Below are 25,282 nucleotides of genomic sequence, written 5' to 3' on the forward strand. Positions count from 1 at the left end.
GCGGGGTAAGATGAGATGAAATAAAACGAGTGAACTTTATTTGTCCCTGTGAAGGCCAAGAAGAGGTGTAGGTTGGACAACACACAGTAAAAAAAATAATTAAGGATATAGATAAGATAGTATGACAGTGTATTAGGGCTATTGTAGGTGATTTTTTTTTCTTTACCACAGCTGGGGGGAGGGGGGGGGATATTATGAGAAAAAAGTCAGAAGAAAGTCAGAAATTTGACAGAAAAAAGTCTCATAAAAGTCAGAAATTTAGCATTAAAGAAACTCAGAATTTCTGAGATTAAAGTCAGAAATTTGTGAGAAAAAAACATGTTGCTTCACTTTCCAAGGTAGGATCAAACAAGTGGAACAAAGTTGACTTATCTAGATAGTGAAATTAATTAAGTTGGTATGATTCAGAAATTCTGAGTTTCTTTCTCATAAATTTCTGACTTTCATCTCAGAAAATTGGTATTTTTTTCAGGTAGATTACTGACTTGAATCTCTGAAATTCTTTTTTTCTTTCTTGCAAATTTCTAACTTAATCTCAGAAAATTTGTATTTTTTTAAAGTAGATTTCTGACTTTAATCTCAGAAATTAAGATGTTTTTTTTCCACAAATTTCTGACTTTATAATCTCAGAAATTCTGCATTTTTTCCTCTCACAAATTTCTGACTTTCATCTCAGAAAATTTGTATTTTTTTAAGGGAGATTTCTGACTTGAATCTCAGAAATTCTGTTTTTTCCCCACCGCAAATTTCTAACTTAATCTCAGAAAATTTGTATTTTTTTAAGGGAGATTTCTGACTTGAATCTCAGAAATTCTGTTTTTTGTTCTCGCAAATTTCTGAGTTTCATCTCATAAACTGTGTTTTTTTCTCATGAATGTCTGACTTTAATCTCAGAAATTTAGAATTTTTTTTCACCTACAGTGGCCCTAATGCTCCGTCGTAACATGGAGTGTTGGCAGCTGAAGTAGAATTTGCACGATCACAGTTATTGATCGATGTACAGATGTGCAGTTACCTCAGTGAGACTCGGTTCATAGTTATTGATCGATGTACAGATGTGCGGTTACCTCAGTGAGACTTGGTTCTTTTAGGATGTTCTGTAGTTGGTTTAATGTTTCATGCTGCTCTCTTCCCTCTCCAGCCACACTGTGATCTACTGTTTAATTTCAATGATTAATGTCCTTCCTCCTCTCTCTCTCTCTCTCCGCTCCTCGTCTGATCTCCACACCAGCAGGAGTTTTTAAGGTCATTTCTTTTCATCAGACTTCTCCTTTATCTTTATTATGAGTCCCCACAAGTAAGACCAGAATGAGCCCTGATTAGGACAAGAAACTTTCCGCCCGTTCAGGAATTTGGGGTTAATTTAGGGATTTGGAGGCCAAATTTTGGAATGGAAAGGTTAGGAGAAGTATTTTCCTTAATTATTTATCGTCCTTATAACCATTTCCCTGCCTTCTATGTCTTCTACACTTGGAGTTTTTAAAGCCAATGCTTTTCATTAAACCTACACTTTATCTCATATGACCTCCTGTAAACCATAAGACCGAGTCTCAATAGATTTCAATGGGAGAAAGTAAGTTGTTATGACAGCAGACATTTCTATGCTGACACTTTAACTGTTTGCTGTTTTACTAACTGACCGTTTTTGCCGTTTTCCTAACTGACCGATTTTCCAAATTACACTGATTGGCCTAAAGGGGGCGCTACAACATTTGTTTACAACATTTCTCTGTATATCACAATATCTCGGACGCTGCTGATCACATTTTCACAAAATTTAAGAGAACGATGTGTCTCACTGCTCCATTCTGACTGCCCACGTTTGTTTACTTGTTACTGGTGTAACTGGCCCAGAGGGAGAGTGAATCATTCAACATGTTTACTGTTGCTTTGTTGTAAATCTGGGGTTGTGAAGGTAAATGAGTAATATTCTCCGTTCCCTTCCCTTTTGTAAAAAACTAAACAAAAACTGTTTATCAAGTCCATGTCTGAAACTCACGTCCGTGCTTCATGTCGAGGCAGCAGGGAAAATCCGTGACGTTTGCCAGACTCAAACCAAACAGAGGTGTGAAAAGACGGCTCGTGAGAAAAGTGATTACTGTAACCACAAACTCTACGTTTCCATGGTGACGCTGTTTCTGTTTGTTGTGATGTAATTCCCTTCATGGGCGTAACACAGCAGACAAGAGGCTGAACCGTCACTCAGACCAGAATCCTTCACGAACCAATCGGGCAGATCTGGTAAAAAAACTGTTCCTGTATCAGAGCTGCTGGCTGTCGTGACTCAACCTGATGATCTCTACACGCCGCTGCCTCCGGGCTGTAAACAGGAGTGTGTTGTGTGTTGTGTGTTGTGTGTTGTGTGTTGTGTGTTGTGTGTTCCCAGGTTGAATACGTCGTGCTGAAGGAGCGTCGCTCTGGTGTTTCCCTTGGTGAGACTCCAGGAGAGAATCCCCAGACTGGTGGCAGAGCCGGAGGCAGCGCTTCCCACACATAGACTTTACTTGGGCGGGCCGCCCAGGTGTATTAACGGTCGCCAAAGTATATTTGGCGACCCATTTTAGCATTTTTTATTTTTATTTTTTATCCGTCCGAGAGAACGACGCCATCCGCGATCGATTAACTAGTGGACAATCTCCCCTCGCTCTAACTTACCCCCCCACACAGAAAACTTCAGCACCGACCGCCACAAATTATTATTTTTTTTCACTATTTAATCGTAGAACTGCGTGCAGCGCTTTGATTCGCTCAGCCCCTAATTGCTCCACGCGATCTCTCTCTCTCGCTTGCTCTCTCTGTTGCTCAGTCTCTCTCTCTCTCTGTTGCTCAGTCTCTCTCTCTCTCTGTTGCTCCCACTCTCTCTCTCTGTTGCTCAGTCTCTGTCTCTCTCTCTCTCTCTCTCTCGCTCACTCGCTCTCTCACCGGACCCGTCTGTTCGCCTCCCGCTGCACACACGTGAGGGATATTTTTTTCCATGCCAAGAAGACGGCCGACTGAATTCCTGAAAAGAAGAACTAACAGTTAACGTTACTCGGAATACAGCTGAGTTTCCAGATTAGCTGTATAGCCTAGCTGCTAGTCAGTATCCACCGAGTGGACCGATAACGTTAATATTAACTTTTTAACTCTGCTCCCTCAATCCAGATTAATATTGAAAAATATTAACCCATCTACCACCACAAATACATTTGGATTTTGTGGGAAACACTGAACAGAAACAAAACAATTAGGCCAAAACCTCGTACCTGGGGCAGGTTCAGCATCACCGCCAATACCGATATCTTCAATACCTATATCTTCAGTACCGATATCTTCAGTACTGATATCTTCAATACCGATATCTTCAGTACTGATATCTTCAATACCGATATCTTCAGTACTGATATCTTCAATACCGATATCTTCAGTACCTATATCTTCAGTACCTATATCTTCAATACCGATATCAGTACCTATATCTTCAATACCGATATCTTCAGTACCTATATCTTCAGTACCTATATCTTCAATACCGATATCAGTACCTATATCTTCAATACCGATATCTTCAGTACCTATATCTTCAGTACCTATATCTTCAATACCGATATCAGTACCTATATCTTCAATACCGATATCTTCAGTACCTATATCTTCAGTACCTATATCTTCAATACCGATATCAGTACCTATATCTTCAGTACCTATATCTTCAGTACCGATATCTTCAGTACCGATATCTTCAGTACCTATATCTTCAGTACCTATATCTTCAATACCGATATCAGTACCTATATCTTCAGTACCGATATCTTCAATACCGATATCTTCAGTACCTATATCTTCAGTACCTATATCTTCAATACCGATATCAGTACCTATATCTTCAGTACCTATATCTTCAATACCGATATCTTCAGTACCTATATCTTCAGTACCTATATCTTCAATACCGATATCAGTACCTATATCTTCAATACCGATATCTTCAGTACCTATATCTTCAATACCGATATCAGTACCTATATCTTCAATACCGATATCTTCAGTACCGATATCTTCAGTACCGATATCGGCTCCAATGCTTCAAATTCAGTACTGGATCTAAAGCAATACACTTTTTGAGGAACATGTTTCTTGGTGGAATGAAAGCGTAAAGAGTAAATTTTTTTCTGTGTGTGTCACATGCTTTTCTTAAGAAGAATTAAACCACTCACATTTGATGTTCTCAATTACGGAAGCCCATTGAGGACATGTATATTCAAGCGCCGTTTTCCCATGAGAACAAGTTCATTTTCTTTGTTTTCTTGGTGGAATGAAAGCATAGTTTAGTATGTGATGTATATATCTGTCATATGCTTTTCTAAATAGAATTAAACCACACTCATTTGATGTTCTTGATAAATAAATCCCATAAGCTAGAAGAAACTTTAGATGTATCCAACAATCTGAAGCCTTTTGATAGCTTCCAGTACCTCAAAATCAATATTGAAACCAGACATTGGGCAGATTATTGATTGAACATCCTATCTGGAAGTATCGGGACCTGCAGACAGTCCAGACAGTCCTGGAGAGTCATCAGTATAGACTAAAATCCTTATTCGCAAAACACTTGTAACAACGCCAAAACATAATTTCTGTTTCTGCGATCACATTGGACCAAACATTATTTTTCCACAAGTGTCATTAACAATTTTCCCGAGAGCAAGATAATGTCTCCAGCTGTGAGCAATTTGTCTCTGTGATCATGTCGGACATCTAACTAAATGTTATTTTTCCATAGCTGATGCAAACAAAGCTGCTGAAAGAAAGCTGCAGTCTCCAGCTGAGAGCAATTTCTCCAGCAAGCGTCTTTAATTTTGTTCATATTTCACAAACTGACATCTTTGTTGCATGTTGGGGCTTCAGTGATTTCAGCCTTAAATCTATTTCAGATACTTGCTGGGAACAAGTGCAATTACAATATTTTTAGGGTGGAGGCTTTATGGGTTGACACATGCAAACATCTTATTTTGTTTACAACACTATTATTGTTATTTTGATAATGCAAAAGCCAAATATAATACATGAGATTTAACAACATTTCCCAGAATTCTTGGGCATACAGCCACCTTACCCTGTTTATTATTGGTTTACATGGTTATGATCAGAAATCACTGCTTATTCATTTACACAGGGGCATTTGCACTTATTGGAAATAGGATATGAACATGAATAAAAACAGCTTATATGAAAAAGACCTTTATCAGGATATATATTATTCAGAATAGTTTGTGCTTCTCAACACTCATTACTCAGTGGTGAAGTCTCTAAGATTATGAGCAAAATCCTATTGTTTGCTATTTAATTTTGATGTAATTAATTTAACTTTAAAACCACATTGAGCACAAATAAATTCCAAATGTCACACTTTAATGTTCAAAATACAGCAGTTCTTAACAATTTGCCATTGAAAGGCTCAGATGTAGATGTGAGACTTTTGCTCAGATGTCTTTATTGAGATATATTTTAATACGCATATAACCAATTTTTTCCCTTTCATTTAATGCAATCACAGTGCATCACTCACAGCAAAGCTCATGTACAAGATTCAAAGCCCTTGATGATTATTTTGTGCCTGATCCATCCAAGTTCCTTCAGAAAGCCAAATTAGGAAACAATTCTGACATTTCCCCATGAAATATCGCTTGTGATTCTGTCTGGCTTTCGACAAAAACATTTTCTGTTTATCCTCATTCATCATCGGATGAGGCTTTGGTGAGCGAGGGAGGCTCCGAGCAAAAATACATTTCAGTTTCCCCATGAAATCTAAAGTGATGCAATCATCGCTGCGGTTCTTGCGGCGATCCATCATCGGCTTTCAGCTCCTCAGAAAGAATGATAAAAGAAGCGCTTCAAACTCTGTGTTCCAGCTGTGAAAGAGAGAAAGAAAGAAAGAAAGAAAGAAAGAACGCATTTTGACAGTTTTTTCCTCAGTTAGGGGAAGGAGGCAAAAGTGGATAGAAAGGATAGAAAGCCTTGTGAGTAGAGGCTTGCTGGTTCGAATCTGTCTCCCTCAGCAGCTACAGCTGAGGAGCCGCTGAGCAAGACACAGTCCCAGAATGCTCTGATGAAGCTTCAACCACAGTCTTCTACTGTTGGCCTCTGGGTTAAAGTCGAGATGAAACGGCATTTCGAGAGTATCTAACTTCCGTATCGTGACGTATTTCCGAGTGAAACAGGAAAGACAGGCGGGACGTAACGTTGGGAGGAATTTGATTTGAACGTTGAAAAGTGGGCGTGTCATAACACCCGAAGACACACCGAAGTACCGTGCTGCTGCTAGCTAGCTAACTAATGAATCTTAGCCTCTTAGCTCTGTGCGCTAAAAGTTGAAGATTGATTGATGGGTGGATGTCATGATATTATTGGTTGAAATTAGTTACGGGCATGCTTACGTAAGCACACGGCATATTTTGTTTTACAGGAAGAAAACATGATTGAATTTTGATATAAGAATACAATGAAATTGATTTTTGGTATTTTTTTTGGCATATATTGTTAAATAGGTGCACAGTATGACCGGGGATGTGATCTAAAAGGGTTAAAAAGGCATTTTTCATTTCATCTCGTCTTTAAAGGAGTAGTTCACCCAAAAATTAAAATTCTAGAACATGGGAGCCTTTTATGTCATATATTGGTTTAGATATCGCTGCTATTCTTACAAGAGGGTTTATGTAGTATGGACCTGTGTGATACCTGCTATTTAGCTATTTGTTATTTTTATTTTTATTTGATGTAATTCCTGAGTCACTTGCCTGTTTGAATGTGTGAGTCTGTGAGCCGAGATGTTTTGTTTTGTTTTGATTTGATTTTGTCCCTCTTTTAATTGTTGTTTTTGTTGATGTGTGTTGCTTCGACGCAATCATAATGTTTTCTGAATCAAAAATCAATAAACATATATTAAAAAATGTGTATTTTCTTTTTCTTTTTTTTTTCCTTTTTTCTTTCTTTTTTTCTCTCTTTTCTTTTAATTTGAATATTGTTTGTAAATTTATAATGTATGTTCAAATGCTGAAAAAGCCATAAAAATAAGTTGAATCACAAAAAAAAAAAAAAAAAGAAGACAATTCTGTTATTATCTACTCACCCTCATGCCAGTAGAAACACAGGTGAATATAACGTCCATATAACGCTGTATTCCATTGGAAGTCGGAAGTCGATAGTTCCGAGTTGGTATTCCCGACTTCCGATCTAAATGCGTTCCAGTGCGTCTTTTCATAACACAAAAACTCCATATCAAGTAAAATCACGTACAAATTGATGCAAAGGCAATTCAGTTTACTTTTCACCGTGTGTGCTGGCCGCCATACTGCTCTGAGGTCGGCTGTGTTTACTGTATGTCGGATGAACTCGGGCAGAATGGATCTTGCCCGAATTTCCGACTGGGAACTCCGACGTGAACGACCGGTCTGTCGCACTTTTCCGTGTCGGAAGTTGTTTTTCTCCGAGTTCAGTGGAATGCAGTATAACACAGCCAAATGATCGCACAGTGAGTGGAAAAGACCGATATTTGCACCATTATTTACAGAAAATCTTCCGTTAATGTGGAAAACGTTCACGAGTGCCTTGCTCAAAGGTAGCTGTCGGGGGATTTATCATTCACTTTCCCCGCCTGGATTTCCCCCCTCAGTCTGGGATTTGAGCTGTTATCACTGCTATCTCTAACTGCTATATTTACACGGGCACAAAAATCAGATTTTGAGAGCTGCATCTGCTGTTTTCATTGTTGAAGCAACATGGGGGGAAAACAACAGATCTGGGTCATGTAAGGGAAATGGAAAAAAAACAGAATTTTCATGCCTGTGCAACTACCTACCTGATTTTATCTACAATTCCCGTATTTGCACATGCACAAACAAACAAACAAAAACGAAAATCACTCATATCTGAAGATTTCATGTCTGCACAAACAGGGAAATGCATCAGATCTGAGTCACAGAGGGTGAGGTTTTCATGCCTGAATAAATCCGGACTGTGTGATAACTGAGGTGTGTGAGGTGTGTGTTTTCGTTGGTAAGTGTATAAGGCTGTGTTCACTCCGCATCTAGAAGAGAGAATTCAGTTTTTTCCCTCACGTGCCACAGACCCAATGTTTTCTTATGTGAACAGCACTGAGACAACTCTCTTAATTCTGGCAGCTTGGTTGAGCTTAAACCTGCAATAAGCGATATCAGACCTTATAACCAATCCTGAACCTAATGTGTGCTATGTGGAGATTTCACTGAGTCATAATGATATAAACCAACATCCACACAGCAGCAGCTGTGTTGCTGTTTTCTCCTCTTTTCTAAAGCTTGTTGTCAGATTCCGCTCCTGAACGAAGCTCCTCCCGCTCCGTTCAGCAGCTTTTCATCTTTTTAAAACTAGCTTGTCTCCTCCATCGCTGTTTGAAAGTGGCGCTCTCCCCCTCCCATCCCTGAAAAAAAATCTCGTAATGGCGGAATCGATGAAGTGAGCGAGTAAACATGTTAAACTAGTAAACTTGTTAAACTAGTAAATTTGTTAATCTAGTAAATTTGTTAAACTAGTAAATTTGTTAATCTAGTAAACTTGTTAAACTAGTGAACTTGTTAAACTAGTAAACTTGTTAAACTAGTAAACTTGTTCAACTAGTAAACTTGTTAAACTAGTAAACAAACTTGTTAATCTAGTGAACTTGTTAAACTAGTGAACAAACTTGTTAAACTAGTAAACTTGCTACCTGCCTCTTCACTTGTCATTGTGGGACTTGTGACCTTCAGCAGGAGAAAGATCTGTCAGTGAGACTGTTAGCCTTTATGCACGCTGCTTTGCTAGGTTTGTCCTTCGTAGGCCTCTGTAGTGCAGAGGCTTTGCTGTGTGTTATTTACAAATGTGTTGTGGTTTCTGTCGCTCTCTAGTGGTTGGAAAATTTTGCTTTTTGCAGCTTTAACACGGAGGACAATGAGACACAACAACAGAAAGAAAGAGTTGATTTGGAGACACGTCAGTTAACCTTATTCACACGACGGCCGTTATAAACACTCGGTTGGGAAATTCTACCTGGAAGATCGGCATAAATCTAGCGTTACTTCAACACATACTGTAAGTGAGGACTTCAGATAGACGAACAGTTACCAGATTAACTAGCAACATTGACAACAACTGCCTCAATTTAGCAGGAAGTTAGCTAGTTAGCTTACTAGTTAATTAGCTACTAGCTAGCTGCCTAGACTCGACTCTGATAGGTAGAGATACTGGGCCAAATACATTATAATGTGAACCGATATCCCTCTGATTCTTGAGATACATTTGTTTCTGATATGTTTTTCAGTGTGAATGTGTGAAATACTAAGTGTAGAGCAGCTGGACCTGCTCTTCCAGGTAGAGTTTCCCACCCTCAGTGTTCAAAATGGCCGCCGTGTGACTAAGGTAACCAAAATGTGCAGAGGCGTAGCTACAAAACCAGACATGACGTCTTTTCTTATCGTTACTCTTCGTATCTTTCCCTCATCGCTGTCGGTTCATATCGGTACGGGCCGCGGGTTACATCCCAGAACGAGATACGAACAGTCATCCAAACAAATGAGATATCAGCAGCGACTCGGGAGTTGAGCGTGAAGTCGTTCGGTGTGAACGCGGCCTGACCTGCTGTGTGTCTGCCGGCAGGACGCAGCAGAGCCACTTATCTGATGGGAGATGGAGCTCACCTTCCTGCCTGCATCAATCTCACTTAGTCTGGAATGTAAAGACGGCTGCCGGCCAACGGGAACATCAGATTCTGTTGCATGCTGGGTCTTTCTCTCTTACACACACACACACACACATGCTCTCTCTGTCATACACACTCATGCATGCTCCAGTCTCTCTCTCTCCTCTCTCTCTCTCTCTATCTCTCCATCTGTCTCCCTCTCTATCTCTCTGAGTGCCTGCTTATGGGCAGGAAGGACAATTTAGCAGAGGCATTTTCTGTTATTGGGAATTTTCTACGGTAGCGATGCTGGACGGGAATGAACTGGAGATCTGATACGAAACTAAATGCGACCGAAAACCACGTCGTGTCACGCTCGACCGACGTGCGTTTTCCAAGTCTAGACAGGCGATGTTGAAATAAATGAAAAATGAATTTTTGCCGGGGCGTTGTGGTCGCTCAGCAAAAGCAAAAAGTACATACTGTCAACTCTGAACAGCCTGAGGAAAAACAAGTATAACCTTTGACATAAAATAATAACAGTGTGATGCTTTACTGATCTCCACAGGGAGGTCAGAGGCAGCTGCTCAAGTCTCAAGTCAAGTCCAAGTCATTAAAGTCAAGTCTCAAGTCTAAATGTAGAACAGCAAGTCAAGTCAGAACAAATCAAGAGTCCAGTATCAATTTAATATCTTAAAGAAAACTAAATATCTAGGACTTTTCAATGCAATATGGTTTTAATAGGATAAAAACTTGGTAAGAGCATCATGAGTTTGATTTCTATAATCAGTTTCAACTTCAATAAATTCAATCATTCCATACAAATTCAGAAAACAGAATTTAAATTCAGTCGTCCGCTGGAACAAATCTCATCACTTTCAATCTAAGTCATTTACACAAACACAAGATCTCAAGTCAAGACTTTAGAAACCTTTTCAAGTCATCAAAGTACAAGTCAGAGTCAAGTCCCAAGTCACCAGAACCAGAGTCAAGTCAAGTCTCAAGTCTTCTCTTCATGCATCAAGTCAAGTCTCAAGCTATTAAAACTGTGACTCGAGTCCCCACCTCTGATTAATACTAAGCAAAATGCAGAACGCTGTAGATTGAGGAAACCTGGGAAGAATTCTGGTTTGATGCTTTTGCTATATTTATAAAGAAAAGCCGTCGTCTTTTAACCGACTGTCAATCTTTCTACTAATCAGTTTGTCTGTATGTCTGTTTAACATTGGTCCTGTGTCTGCTGCATGTACTGAGACTCTCTGTGCTTTTTGTATCACTTACTTACATAAACTGCATGGTTACAGCTCTACTGACACCTGCTTAAATGTTCTGCCGCTTGTATGTTTGCATGTCGTTTTTAAAAGTTTAACCAATGCCCTTTGTATAGAATTGATTCCCTATTAATGCTTTGACATGAATATGCCTGTTTGTTAATGTTCCTAACATTCGTTTTTAAGTTGAGGCTGCCAACTAGGGCTGAATAATTAATCGAAATTTTATCGAAATCGCAATATGACATCGCAATATTTGTTAAAGGAGAAATGTGTGTCAAAATATCATTTTAAATTAAATATCATCGTGCTGCAGAGATGTCCTGGCCTACACATCATATTCTACAGACTTAAGAAAACATCTTTGTTTGGTACAGATCCCCGCAAAAATCACACCATAATGATTTTAATACGTTTTTCAATGAAAATGAAAATAATGATGTAAAAATGATTATTCCCTCTAATATTGCAAATCATATCGCAATTGCAATATCAGTCAAAATAATCGCAACTAGATATTTTTTCAAAATCGTTCAGCCCTACTGCCAACCCTAAAATCTGGTCAGAGACTACAGATGAAAACTGTCTATGAGCCTTGATTGAAAATACAAATATGTAATGTTAGTCTGAACGGTTTGTTTTGCTCATCACATAATTCACCTACTGTTTGCTAATTTGCACTAGTTCTAATTAACACTACAGATTTACAGATTGCATCAGCAGCCAGCTGTAGTTAATAGCGTAAAGATGAGTAGACATGCTGATATTTATTTAAGATTACCTGAGAGAATAAGCTGTAGTGAAGTTAATGTCATTCACTCAGCTTCACAGCAGCTTGAGATAAAGACAAAAGACAAAAATAAGAGGAAGTGTCGACACATTCATCAATCAAAATTTACTATGAAAACACTCAAAGCGAGGCGTCCTGGTTTAGAGGTCCAAGTTCAAAGTAAAGTGTAAACTTGACATCCTGGGTTTGAATCTTTTGTGACATGTCATCCCTCTCTCTCTCTCTCTCTCTCTCTCTCTCTCTCTCTCTCTCTCTCTCTCTCTCTCTCTCTCTCTCCAGTCTTTCCTGTCTCTCTGAGCTTAGAACTATCTAATAAAGGCAAAAGATGCCAACAAAAACAAAAAAAAACCACTCAAAATATTAGCTTGTAAACCAAATAAATTATTGTTGGTGTTATCGTCAAAACTTAAAAACTTCTTTATCAGTTTCTTCAAGTTCAAGTTAATGTGTTTCTACAGCCCTTTATCATACGCCTGTCTACATATTTGATGACAGTCTGCTTTCAAACCATCCAAACCACAGCACACTGCAAACACTGACAGACGTGTTAAGTTATTTTATCTTGTCTCCAGACTTATCAAGCTCATTTTACGATTTATTTTTTGTCTGAAATCATCTCACTGCACTGGCAGATAATTTTACTGGTTTCAACAAATTTGACGTGTTTTTCAGGAGAATATAACTTGTTTCAGGACATTGAAATCGTCTTGGACAAAGTTTCTTGTTTCAACATTTTCTTCATTGTTTTATGATGATTTCTTGAAAGAAGTCATATTGGCATGAATCAAGTGAAATTTACTGAAACCAGCAAGATTATCTGCCAGTGCAGTGAGATAATCTTGACTAAAAATATCATGAAATAAGCTCGATGGGTCTGGAGACAAGAGAAAATCAGCTTTCCATTGTTTTTCAGTGCAGGCTCAGTTCAGGTAGAGCAGGTGCTTCTGGGTAAAAAAACTCTGCTGCAAAGTAAAGCCGCCTCATCACACGGACCTTCAACCGCTTTTGATCGAGCTCGGGTTCAGTTCAGCCGCGTGACAAATGTCCTCCGTTTTTCTTTCTCCTTCCCTCTGTCTGTGGGCGTAATGAATGTTTCCAGGGAAAGGGTGATTAATTAAAAACCCTGAAGCTAGCTGACCTCCGCTGCTTGGTATGCTGCGGGCGAGATTAATTAAGAAGTGCTGCAGATGAAAGGAGCAGCCGGAGGCGTCCTCTGCTCCTCTGGTCGCTCTCTAATAAAGCTCTTCCACCGGATCAGAGGAGTCGCTACACACTCATCTGTCTGGGAAAAAACTCCTTTAACCCTTCAAACCTGGCAGGGTGTACTTTAATTTCCCCTTAGTTCTCTCTCTTTTTTGTTTAAACTGGTGCAGTGCCCGTTCAAAACATGCCTGTTTGTAACGGGCCGATTGCTCGGCCTCCGGTAGTGCTGCTTGCAGCTTTCTGGAGAACCGCTCATCCAAACAACTTCACGCTCGACACCGCGCGTCCTCGGGTCCCCGGCAACACACCCGCCGAGGGGGAAGTCGATCGGACGAACGGTTCTCGAGATATGGGAAGGACACACACACAGACAGAGATTCCTTGCTTTATCCTACTATAAAATGAGGAAAACTCTGTCCTTCTGCATCCATTTTGCTCCTCAATGGGTCGGCCGATCAATCTGAAACTGAGCATTGGCATAGGCAGGGACTGACGAAGCTGATTTTTCAATTTTCCAAAATTTACGCTGTTTATGTGCATTTTGTGAAACTATTCGTGGCCCTATATTCTTCCATATGTAAAATATACACCGTCCGTCTAAAATCTGGACCATCTGATTGAATGTTCTGTGTTTTTCATTCTCTTAAAGCCATTTTGATCTAAAGGCTTCTGCTTAAATGCTTGAAATTAGTTTCTTAGACAAATATAAATAGTGAAGTTGATCCTATGTATGAATTTCTTTCCAAAGCCTTTGCCTTTCCATCAAGGCAAAGGGCGACTACTTTAAAGAATCTAAAATATAAGATAGTTTTGATTTGTTTAACACTTTTTTTGGTCGCTGCATAATTCCATTTGTGTTATTTCATAGTTTTGATGTTTTTACTGTTATTCTAAAACGTGGAAAATAGTAAAAATAAAGAAAAATGTGATGTGTCCAAACTTTTGACTTTTTCTTCTGTTTACTCCATATAAACCTGTTCATGTTTATATGGCAAATTGTTACCCAACAAGGAGTATTCTGCCTAATCGCAATCAAATTAAAATGTGCATAAAATGTATGGCTGGGTGGATGGATGGAGAAAATAAAAATAAGAAAAAAAACATCACATTCAACAGTTTCTTCAGTCTCCATCTTTGTCCCTCAGCCTCACTGTGGTGTTTCTGCTCTGCTCTTCCCACAGATCACCTGTCAATCAAACAGTGTGGGCGGAGCTTGGACTTCCTGTTGCTGCAGTTTGAGTTTCTCTTCTCTCTGTCTGTTCAGTCATGGTGGCTATCACTGCTCATGCTAACTACCCAGTTCTTCTTCTTCTGTTGATTCCAAACAAACCGGAAACGTAAAACGCATTATAGAAAAATGCTGCAGGTTAATAATATGTCACATCTCCCTCTTGCTGTATCTCTCTGTTCCTTGATGCATTAGAAAACCTCTGTGTATCTTCAGATTGATGAAGCGCCTCTTGCTGCTGCTCTCCTCTCTTCTCCTCTCTTTTCCTCTCCTCTCCTCTCCTCTCTTCTCTCTTCTCCTCTCTTCTCCTCTCCTCTCCTCTCCTGTCTTCTCCTCTCTTCTCCTCTCCTCTCCTCTCCTGTCTTCTCCTCTCTTCTCCTCTCCTCTCCTGTCTTCTCCTCTCTTCTCCTCTCCTCTCCTCTCCTCTCTTCTCCTCTCCTCTCCTCTCTTCTCCTCTCTTCTCCCCTCCTCTCCTCTCTTCTCCTCTCCTCTCCTCTCTTCTCCTCTCTCCTCCTCTCTTCTCCTCTCCTCTCTTCTCTCTTCTCCTCTCTTCTCCTCTCTCCTCCTCTCTTCTCCTCTCCTCTCCTCTCCTGTTTTCTCCTCTCTTCTCCTCTCTTCTCTTCTCTCTTCTCCTCTCTTCTCCTCTCTTTTCCTCTCCTCTCCTCTCCACTCTTCTCTCTTCTCCTCTCTTCTCCTCTCTCCTCCTCTCTTCTCCTCTCCTCTCCTCTCCTGTCTTCTCCTCTCTTCTCCTCTCAGCGCTGAGCTGATTGGACGTGGCAGCTTCTCTCTGCTCTGATGCCAGGAAGGACACATTTACTTTTCAGCCACTTAGCTGCTGTTACACTGATGAGCAGGTAGGAGTTCAGATGGGGCTGATGAAGGAGACTTGGCAGGTGGACAAAACCTGATCTCACAAATACTGAAATGAACACGACGATAAAGTGTTACAATTCTGTGTTTCCACTTTCCAGCACAAAACAGTTACATGAAGGAGAGATCGTATACAATGACTCTAAGGACACGGGAATATCTGATCCATCTATTGTCGGGGACCTCTGACCTCCTTGATGATGCAGGAATTGAAATGTATTCTACTGTTGCGCTCTTTGTAAGTCGCTCTGGAGAAGCTAAAGCTAGAGCTAAAACTGAGCTTCAGCTAAATGTCTACCACCTAAAATGTGAATGTGCCGTAAATGTAAGTACATTACTCTCTAGCAGATTGAAAACAGATTCATTTGGTGATTTTAATAATAATAATAATAATAATAACTTAGATTTATATAGCGCCTTTCAAGAGACCCAAGGACGCTTTACACAGTGAGGCAGACAAAACAAATAAAACAAGAACAGAAAATAATAATAGCAATAATTGCCGGGGCTGAGAGAGTTCACTAGAGGCCATAGGCCTTGGTTAACAGGTGGGTTTTCAGGATTTTGTTTTGTTATTGTTTTGGTTTTGTTTGTTTTGTTTTGAAAAGTATATTGTGTTATTTTTGTCATTCTGATGGTTTACAGTTTCTCTTCGGTTCACTTTCTAGCAGATTGAAAACAGATTCTTTAGGTGTTGCAGATATTTTTGTTTTGTTTTTGGGTCAAGGGTCAAGACCCCCCCCCCCCCCCCCCTCCTCCTCCCCCTTCCCTAGTGCAACGCTGACATCATCAGGTCCTGTCATCATCATCATCATCATCATCATATGCTGACACCACTGTCATCCTCTGTTGGGGCAACAAACAAACATTGTTACCATGGCGACGGCGGCTCAGTGTTTGCTCTGGCAGCTCTGCATGCCAACAGACAGATAAGAAAGTGATGGAGGACGACCATGTTACACCGACACACAGTTTGTTCACCTGTCAATCAAGTTTTTAATCTGGGATCTTCAGTGAAGTCATTTCCCAGAACCGTCCTGTCACACAAAAAAACAAAAGTTAACAATTTTCATCTTTATCTATACCGCTGATCCACAAGATCCTTTATTTCGTCTCCATCTTCGGTGTCGAGTTTAAACTTTTCATCCCATCATGCTGCACACATACACACATGCCACATACACACCACAGCTGCATACATTCATACCCCACAAGTACACACACACAACAGTCAACACACACACGTCAAGCACTGGATGCAAGGAAGCCATGCATGTATTACAAGCACACACACACACACACGCAACAAACAACACATCACACGCAGACACACACACACACTCAAATGACATGCAGATCAAGGTCACACATGCACTCAAACACACACACACACACACACACACAATTTCAACACACATGCACCATGGACAGGCAGCATGCGTCACTTTCTCCGTTACAAATTGATTTCTCCGCTTCTCATTCGGAGCCAGAATCACCTCGACTCTTCAGGCTTCGATTTCTCCGTAAACCCCACCGGCTTCAGCTGCCAACTCCCACAAATCAAACGCACTACAACGGCTGTTTGTCTGCAGCTGAAGTCATCGAACAAGAGACCGAATCTTTATTCCTCTAACTCTTATTGTTGATGTGGCATTTCTGATTTAAGAGAATGGGATGAAATGTGTTTTATTGATCCGTTAGGGGAAATTCAGCCATTACAGCAGTGTAGGTTGGAGAACAGAGAGCGTTATGGGTGATAGAGAAGATTAATCTACAATAAATAAATAAATACAGGGCTTTCAGGTGATGTCACCCCCCCCCCCTCTGGCGGCCATGTTGGAGGTCCTCAGCTCTGTGAACAGCTGACTGTGTTTCTGTCGTCTCAACAGAATTGAACAGACGGTTAATTTCTGTCTGTGAACTGATCATTTCATCACTGATCCATCTGATTGATTTAGTGTTTAGATAATGTCAGCATGGCTTTTACAGAGGTTTGCAGTTTACAGATTTACAAATTTACAATCCATTGCAAAGAATTCAGATGTGCGGACTACAGACTCACAGACAGTTTTACGTATTCTGATGCTGACTGAAGTTCTCAGCGTGACTCCGTGAGTTCGCAGGGTGGGACTGCATAAAAGAGGCGGATGGGACGGGCCTTCTCACCTCGCCATGGATGCCACTGACGCCAAATCTGAAACAGCATGTCCACAGTCACCGTAACTGCATATCTTACTACCGTAAATCCTCTAATATTGGCCCGGGCCTTTATTTACCTCAACTGCAGAGGGTACCAGGCCTTTATTGGAAGCAGGCTTGTATTAGAGACAGGCCTTTATTACTAATTCCCTCTGTTTGATAAGTATATTTGCTCATATTTTAGTACGAAGCCTCTTTGTTTTCTGATCTGCTTCTGTCGGGGTATGTTAGGTAGATGTTTTTTTGTTACTGCAATGCATTACGATAATTACGGTAATCGACGACGGCACGCTCCAGAGACTTCCGCCGGCCGAGCCGTCTTGTGGCACTTGTACGTTACTACAAACTACAGTTACATTATATAACAGGCAGCAGGAGTTTACCGGTATCCACCGTTGTTTGCATGTAAGCTGAAGCTAACTGAAGCTAACTGAAGCTAACTGAAGCTAAGAATAGAATCTATACAGTTATATCATATCGGCGTTTATTTCGATGCATATGCACAAGCTCAATCCACCCGGACACCTGACCTGCGTCCGGGGCTCGGATCGGGAGGATTGATGCGGGCCGTGGGCGCGGTGGAGAGGACAGCGGCGGAGAGAGGAGACGGACACGGTCCAGCCATATACTGGTTTTGATCTAGTCTTGTTTCCTTTGTTTTTTCCCCCGGCCTGTATTTGAGGCCGGCCTTTATTTGTTCGTGTCGACCACGCCCCCGGCCATTATCGGAGACCCGGCTTTTAATTGACTACCGGCCACTATTAGAGGAAATACGGTATGCATTTAATACTCACTCGCCGTCGTAGGAGGCTCAGGACATCTGCCTTTGTTGTTTCTCTTCTACTTCTTGTTCTGCCTTTGTTTATGTCAGCTGATTTAGACCATATCCATCATGCAATGAGCGATTGGAAATATTGCCAGAGAGGTCTGCAAGGTAGTGGACTCGCTGGAAGTCTGCATGAGAGCCATAGTGAAAAGTCTGCAAGTCCACCGACGTCCGGACGTTTGGATTCAGCAATAGGCTGAGAACAAAGCTTCTGGAGTATAGATAGAGAAATACATCAGTAAAAAGTTGCTGCTCCAGGACATTTATTCACAGTACACAACGGTTCGACCAAAGCTTCTGAACTCACAAAGTCTGTGTTCAGGTTTCTCCCTCTACATCCCAGTCTTCATTTCCATCAGACTGTCCCTTTAAAGATAAAGCTGTCCGTCATCTGTGTGTCGGACAGAAAAAAAACCCCGTCTCCTGCTCATCAAAGTTCCCACAGTCCTTTGGGATCCAGGAAAGGGTAGCGAGATGATTAGCCCCAGGACTCCTGACCCAGAGAGGTCAAAGGTCAAGCTAACTGTTGGTGTAACATTACGGTCACCCCGAGCCTCAGCCTGGCTGTTTGACACGGACTGATGCCTCGCTACACCTGACGGAGTCCCATTTCACAAACATCGTCTCCATTCTTTTACTCTCTCTTATTAAAGGGAAAACTGAATTGCATTAATTTCTCATGAATAAATCTGACATTTGTTGCAAATAAGATTTTGTTCTTGATAATTGACTGGTTAAATTAATAATCCCCAACATTTTCAGGTCTGTTCTGCTCCTCTCTCTCTGCTCTAACCCAACAGTGATCCAACCTACAGTATATCCAGTTCATAAATTGTCTGTTCTAATTAGCCGGGGTCTGGTCGCTCTTTCCCTCTGCTGCACAGGAAGTGATGCATTTTACATTTCCGGTTTGTTTGGAATCAACAGAAGAAGAAGAACTGGGTAGTTAGCATGAGCAGTGATAGCCACCATGACTGAACAGACAAAGAAGAGAGAAACTCAAACTGCATCAACAGAAAAATCCAAGCTCCGCCCACACTGCTTGATTGACAGGTGATCTGTGGGAAGAGCAGAGCAGAAACACCACAGTGATGAATGTTTAGCAAACAAAGATGGAGACTTAATAATAAAACTGGCGGATTACCACTTTAAGAATGAACTTATGTGGTGAAAACAAGACTCTGTTGTTGGAAGTGTGATCCGGACAGACCCTGGAACATGTGTAACTGTTTATTCAGATCTGGAGAACTTGCATAAATACATACATACATACATACATACATACATACATACATACATACATACATATACACCACAGCAGGGCCTCTGGGTCATGTCGAGGGCCTGATAATAACTCCAGGTTACAGAAAACCAGACACACTTTCTCTTCTCCCCTCTGATGGCTTCCAGAAATCTCTGTACGATTTTCACTCTTTAAATAATAATAATAATGCTTTACAGTCGAAATAAAAGAAAGTCCAAAGACAATAATAACTACTAAAAGAGGACAAGTAAAATAACAACAATACGATGGAACAGTAAAAGGCAAAAACAGAATAAAAGCAACATAAAAAGAGGCAAAAACAGCATTAAAAAAAACATAAAACAAGGCAAAACAGTATAAAACCAAGTAAGCAAGGATCCTAAACAGACTTAAAAACAGGAGGATAAAATGGCGACACAAAAGCAGAACAGACTATAAAAAGTCTTCTTAAACAAGAGGATTTTGAGAAGGGATTTAAAAGTGTCACTTACGAAATGATTAAACAAATGATTAAAATGACCAAAACAAACTATGGTACTTTTTAAAGGACAATAGGTCACTTAAGTCCAGCTGTAACATCTTTAAAGACTGGATCCTCTATATTTTAGAAATGCTGAATGAACTTTTGCTATATATTTTTTTTCCGAAAAGAGGAGATGGATAATGATTTGGAAATGAACTTCCAGCCACCCAATCCAGCCAACTGTCTTCTCAAGCGTGACATCATTATTCAGATTCCCTTTCAGTCTAATGTGAAAATGAATAGGGGGTGTAAACGATCGGCTTTAACCACGTCAAACTGCTTTCGGGGGTTCGTCTATTATGCATTTCTTTATTTGTTGAGGTGGATTCTGATGGTTTTTGACACTGCAATGAAAAAAATAACAACTGCTAGCCATACTTATTTATTTATATTTTTTAAATCAGTTAAAATATGTAAGAACTTTGCCATTTGTCATTTCTACTTACGATACTAACATTATTTCATCCATTTTAAGAAAGAAAAAAACAACCTGAAATGACCCAAAAAACATCCCCAACATCACTGAAAAGCCAATTTTAAGCAAACTGGGATTTAGGCATGAACACAGAGACAGATGGTATGGAATATACTTTGGTGATTTATTGTTATTTTAACGAGAAAAAAGTATCATATCGCAGCTTTAAATATAAATCTTTATCCCTCCTGCCTTTCTCTCTCCTCTCTCCCCATTTCTCTACCTCTCCTCCCTCTCACTTCATCTTCATCTCCCCATTCCTCCTCTCTCTCTCTCTCTCTCTCTCTTTCTCTTTCTCTCTCTCCCTCCAGTCTCCCTCTCCTCTGCAGTCGATTACAGGTGACCTTTCCCTAGATCTCTTACATGGCATGCGGTGTTCCAAGTATGCGACCAATTTCCTGACATCTGGCTGCAGTTGTCCCCGCTTCTCATCTCCTCATGCGCTGATCACAGAGCGGCACACATCAAAGTTTCCCAGCATGCTGCGGTTCAGAGGCTTTATTCTGTGTGACAGCGGTGCGTTCGGAGGCGGGGGGGGGGGGGGGGTCTGCATGTACAGGAGATGTTCAGTAGACGATCCTGAACATGAAAGTCGTAAAACGAGCTCAAACTCTGAAAGGCAGATTTACGTGCTGTGGACACAAATTATGTGAAAATTACGTTCCTCCATCACGAATTGGATTCTGTAACAAGAACGTGACACGACATTTTAAACTAAAGGTTAAACCTGCAATAAGTGATTTCAGCCGGAGTCATTCTTATGTTCCCAGGGTCCCATGTTCTAGGGTTAGGGTTAGAGACCTTCAAAATCAAATCAAATGATAACCATTGGTTTTGTTGTGTTTATATAGCTGTTTTGAAGCCTTGTTCCAATAAAAAAAACTGGATAATATTTATGAAATATTTTAACTTGAAACAGGACAAATTTGACCCGAACACAATAGGAGGGTTAATGTGTGTTAACAGAATATTGAACTGGGGAACATAGGACCTTGGGAACATAGGACCCTGGGAACATAGGACCTTGGGAACTTAGGACCCTGGGAACATAGGACCTTGGGAACATAGGACCCTGGGAACATAGGACCTTGGGAACTTAGGACCCTGGGAACATAGGACCTTGGGAACATAGGACCCTGGGAACGTAGGACCCTGGGAACTTAGGACCCTGGGAACATAGGACCCTGGGAACATAGGACCTTGGGAACTTAGGACCCTGGGAACATAGTACCTTGGGAACTTAGGACCCTGGGAACATAGGACCTTGGGAACTTAGGACCCTGGGAACATAGGACCCTGGGAACTTAGGACCCTGGGAACATAGGACCTTGGGAACTTAGGACCCTGGGAACATAGTACCTTGGGAACTTAGGACCCTGGGAACATAGGACCCTGGGAACTTAGGACCCTGGGAACATAGGACCTTGGGAACATAGGACCCTGGGAACATAGGAACCTGGGAACATAGGACCCTGGGAACATAGGACCTTGGGAACATAGGACCCTGGGAACATAGGACCCTGGGAACATAGGACCCTGGGAACATAGATACGCTCCCATTTCAGCCCTTCTAACCAATCCTGAAGCTAACATGTGCTATGTGGAGATTTCATTGAGTCATAATGATATAAACCAACTGTAGCTGTGTTGCTGTTTTCTCCTCTTTTCTAAAGCTTGTTGTCAAATTCCGCTCCTGAACGAAGCTCCTCCCGCTCCGTTCAGCAGCTTTTCATTTTTTAAAGCTAGCTTGGCTCCTCCTTCACTCCCATTCCTGAAAAAAATTCTCATAATGGCGGAATCGATGAAGCGAGCGAGTAAATGTGTTAAACTAGTAAACTTGTTAAACTAGTAAACTTGTTAAACTAGTAAACTTGTTAAACTAGTAAACTTGTTAAACTAGTAAACTTGCTACCTGCCTCTTCACTTGTCATGGTGGGACTTGTAACCTTCAGCAGGAGAAAAATCTGTCAAAGTGAGACTGGTAACCGGCGATATTTCTCATACGGTTAGCTTAGCTGTTAGCATTTATGCACGGTGCGTTGCAAAGTTTGTCCTTCGTAGGCCTCTGTAGTGCAGAGGCTTTGCTGTGCTTTATTTACAAAAGTGTTGCGGTTTCTGTCGCCCTCTAGTGGTCGGAAGATTTCACTTATTGCAGCTTTAAAATCAAGGATCATATTTTAACTGTCAACAAAAAACAGTCAGCAACCAATAATATTTTCCTCCAACAGGGAGCCAGAGACGCAGCTTTTTATGACATTTGACACTATTCAAGAAAATAAAAATCATGAACTTCACAAATAAAATTTTCTTTAACTATTTTAAAATACCACAAAACCCAAAGAATCACAATCCATTTCCCCTCAAAAGCCTCTGTTTGCTCCCAAAATACAACATTTTTAGTCATTTTTTGCAACAGAATCGATTTAAAGTCATAAACAAGGCAGTTGAAACGAGGAATTGAAACTTATTCTACTGTAAGAAGCATCAGCAAAACGTCTAACATCTAAAGGAAAAAAGCCACTGTGAAAAATCCCAATCTCACTTTTACACTCCCTCAGCATTTCTGGGACTTTGTGTTTTTTTGGGGAGAAGCAGAAGGATTTTCCACACTTGTGATCTTCCTCGCTCGGTCGGCTCGCTCTTTTTCCCATTATTAGTCATGGTGTCAGATCCTGTGTGGAGCGAGGTGAATTATCACTCTGCTATCTCTAATGTCACAGCTCACAGCGTTTAAACCTCCCTCTCTCTCTCTCTCTCTCTCCCTGCATATTCTCTATCTCCCTCTCCCTTTCTCATCTCTCTCTTTCTGCATACTTTCTCAGCTCTTTATCTTTAAATTGTCTCTTTGCCGTTTCTCTTTCTTTCTCAGTTTCTTCACTCTTTCAGCTGAATCTCCCTGCTCTGTTTCTCTCTGTTGGTTCTCCATCTCTTTCTATCACTCTGCTGGTTTCGTTCATTCCTGCTTTCCCTTTCTCTCTCTCTCTCTCTCTCTCTCTCTCTCTCTGCCATCCTGTCTCTCTCTCTAACTCTCTCTCTCTCTCTCCATTTCTCTCCGTTTCTGTCTCTCCCTCCCCTCAGTCACAGCTCAGAAAGTTTATAGCTCCCTCACCTGACTTAACAAAGTGTGAAATTAGTTTCAAAAAGAAAGAGTGGATGTCCCTTTTATCTCGTGTCCTTTATTTCACACTTTTTTCTATCAGACTGGACCAAAGCACCAAAGACACATTATACTGTACATTACCTGGACATAAAAACAGTAACCTAAAACACTTAAACACTGTTAAAACAGCTACAGTATTGTCAATGTACTTTTCATTCCTGGCTCCATTCAGTAGTTAGTTGTGTTTCTCTTCTTGGTGGATAACCGGCCAATCGTAGACGAGGTGACGTCACCTCCAGATGTTTCCAGCAGCTACAGCAGGAGTTTGATATGAGAAAATGTTTCAGGATGTAAAACATCAGCGGTAAACGTCAGGTTTTGGTGTCAGTCCCTCAGAATCAAAGAGCGAGGGCTTCTTTCTAGAGCCGCCATTTTGCACCGAGAGACGTTCAACAATCATACAGGGAGAAATCCATCGTAGAAGAGGAGAGAGACCAGTTTCTCCACCACAGGAGCAGGAGAGAGACCAGAATGCACTGCAGCAGAGAGACAGGTAGGGTTTGAGTAAGGGGGCGTGGCCTCGCTCATAAACACACCTCAATGTTCACAAACTAGTTAGCTATTTATATTTATCTGCACATACACCCACCTGTGATTGAAAGCAACAAGTTCACGCCCCTTCTGTGGGGGTTGGCAAAGGCATTCTGGGAAATCGTTAACTGAAATAGAAGTAAACGAGGCAGGTTGAACAACAAATTTCCTTTAACAGAAACAGAAATCTCATCCATCCTTTGGCAGTGTAAAGTGCAGTGAATGAGCTCAGTGCAGATGGGCGTTTCAGAGATTGATATGTGTGTGTGTGTGTGTGTGTGTGTGTGTGTGTGTGTTGGCGTCAGGAGTGTAGACTGCTGTTCACCCTGCTGCCATTTGAGTGAACTTTCCCTTTAACGTCAGTGTGAACCTGCAGTGGGTGAACAGGACAGCTGGATGTTGATGGACGCACATGGGCCGCTGTGGGGGATCGACACCCTGCCCATCTGATGGGACCGTCCCAGCAGCATTCATTCATCATTAACTTCAATTCTAATGATTATTTTTGCAGTTGTAATAAGCCAATAAACATACAGCAGGTCAAACATGACAATTAAACGGGACACAATGCATTTTTATCAGTGCAGCTGCCTTTAAACAGAAGAGTGGGAGTGGGAGGGTTGGACACACACACGCCTACACACCTACACACCTACACACCTACACACACACACACACACTGTAGCACAAAATGTGCACTAAACATTTTGGCAGCAGTCGGGCTCAGTAATGAGCACTTGAGCAAGTGACTGTGCTTTATAGCTATTGACTTAATGAAGCACTAAACACTGTAGCTGTTTAGCATGAGTTAGTGCAGCAGGTCAGGCGGTAATGTGGTGATGTCACAGCACAACAGCAGCCATTTGGTGCAAGCTTTTATCAAAGTGCCCTACAGTACCAAGTAGTGTTTTCATGATATCAGAACTTTGACTTTGACACCAACACAAAGTTTAATATCTACACGTTTGATGCTACGACACCACAGAAGAAAACAATCAAGCGAGCAGTCACCACACTTGACCTGACAGCTTTGTAGCAGGTGTTTCATGGTTTTGATGTCTTTTGTCGGCTCAGTAAGTGAAGTAGTTCCATATTTGGCTCCTGGCACCGGTTTCTCACCCAGTTCAGGTGAACTGGGATCCAGTTCACATGGTGTCCGACAGGTGTGAACACACGACAACCGCCCAAAGCAACTGCATTAAGAGAGACGCGCTGCAGCTTCAGAAACGATGCAAATTCACATACACACATCCAACACAAATACAACAACAG

The sequence above is a fragment of the Centroberyx gerrardi genome, chromosome 22 (genome assembly GCF_048128805.1).
Source record: "Centroberyx gerrardi isolate f3 chromosome 22, fCenGer3.hap1.cur.20231027, whole genome shotgun sequence".
In the NCBI taxonomy this organism is placed as follows: Eukaryota; Metazoa; Chordata; class Actinopteri; order Beryciformes; family Berycidae; genus Centroberyx; species Centroberyx gerrardi.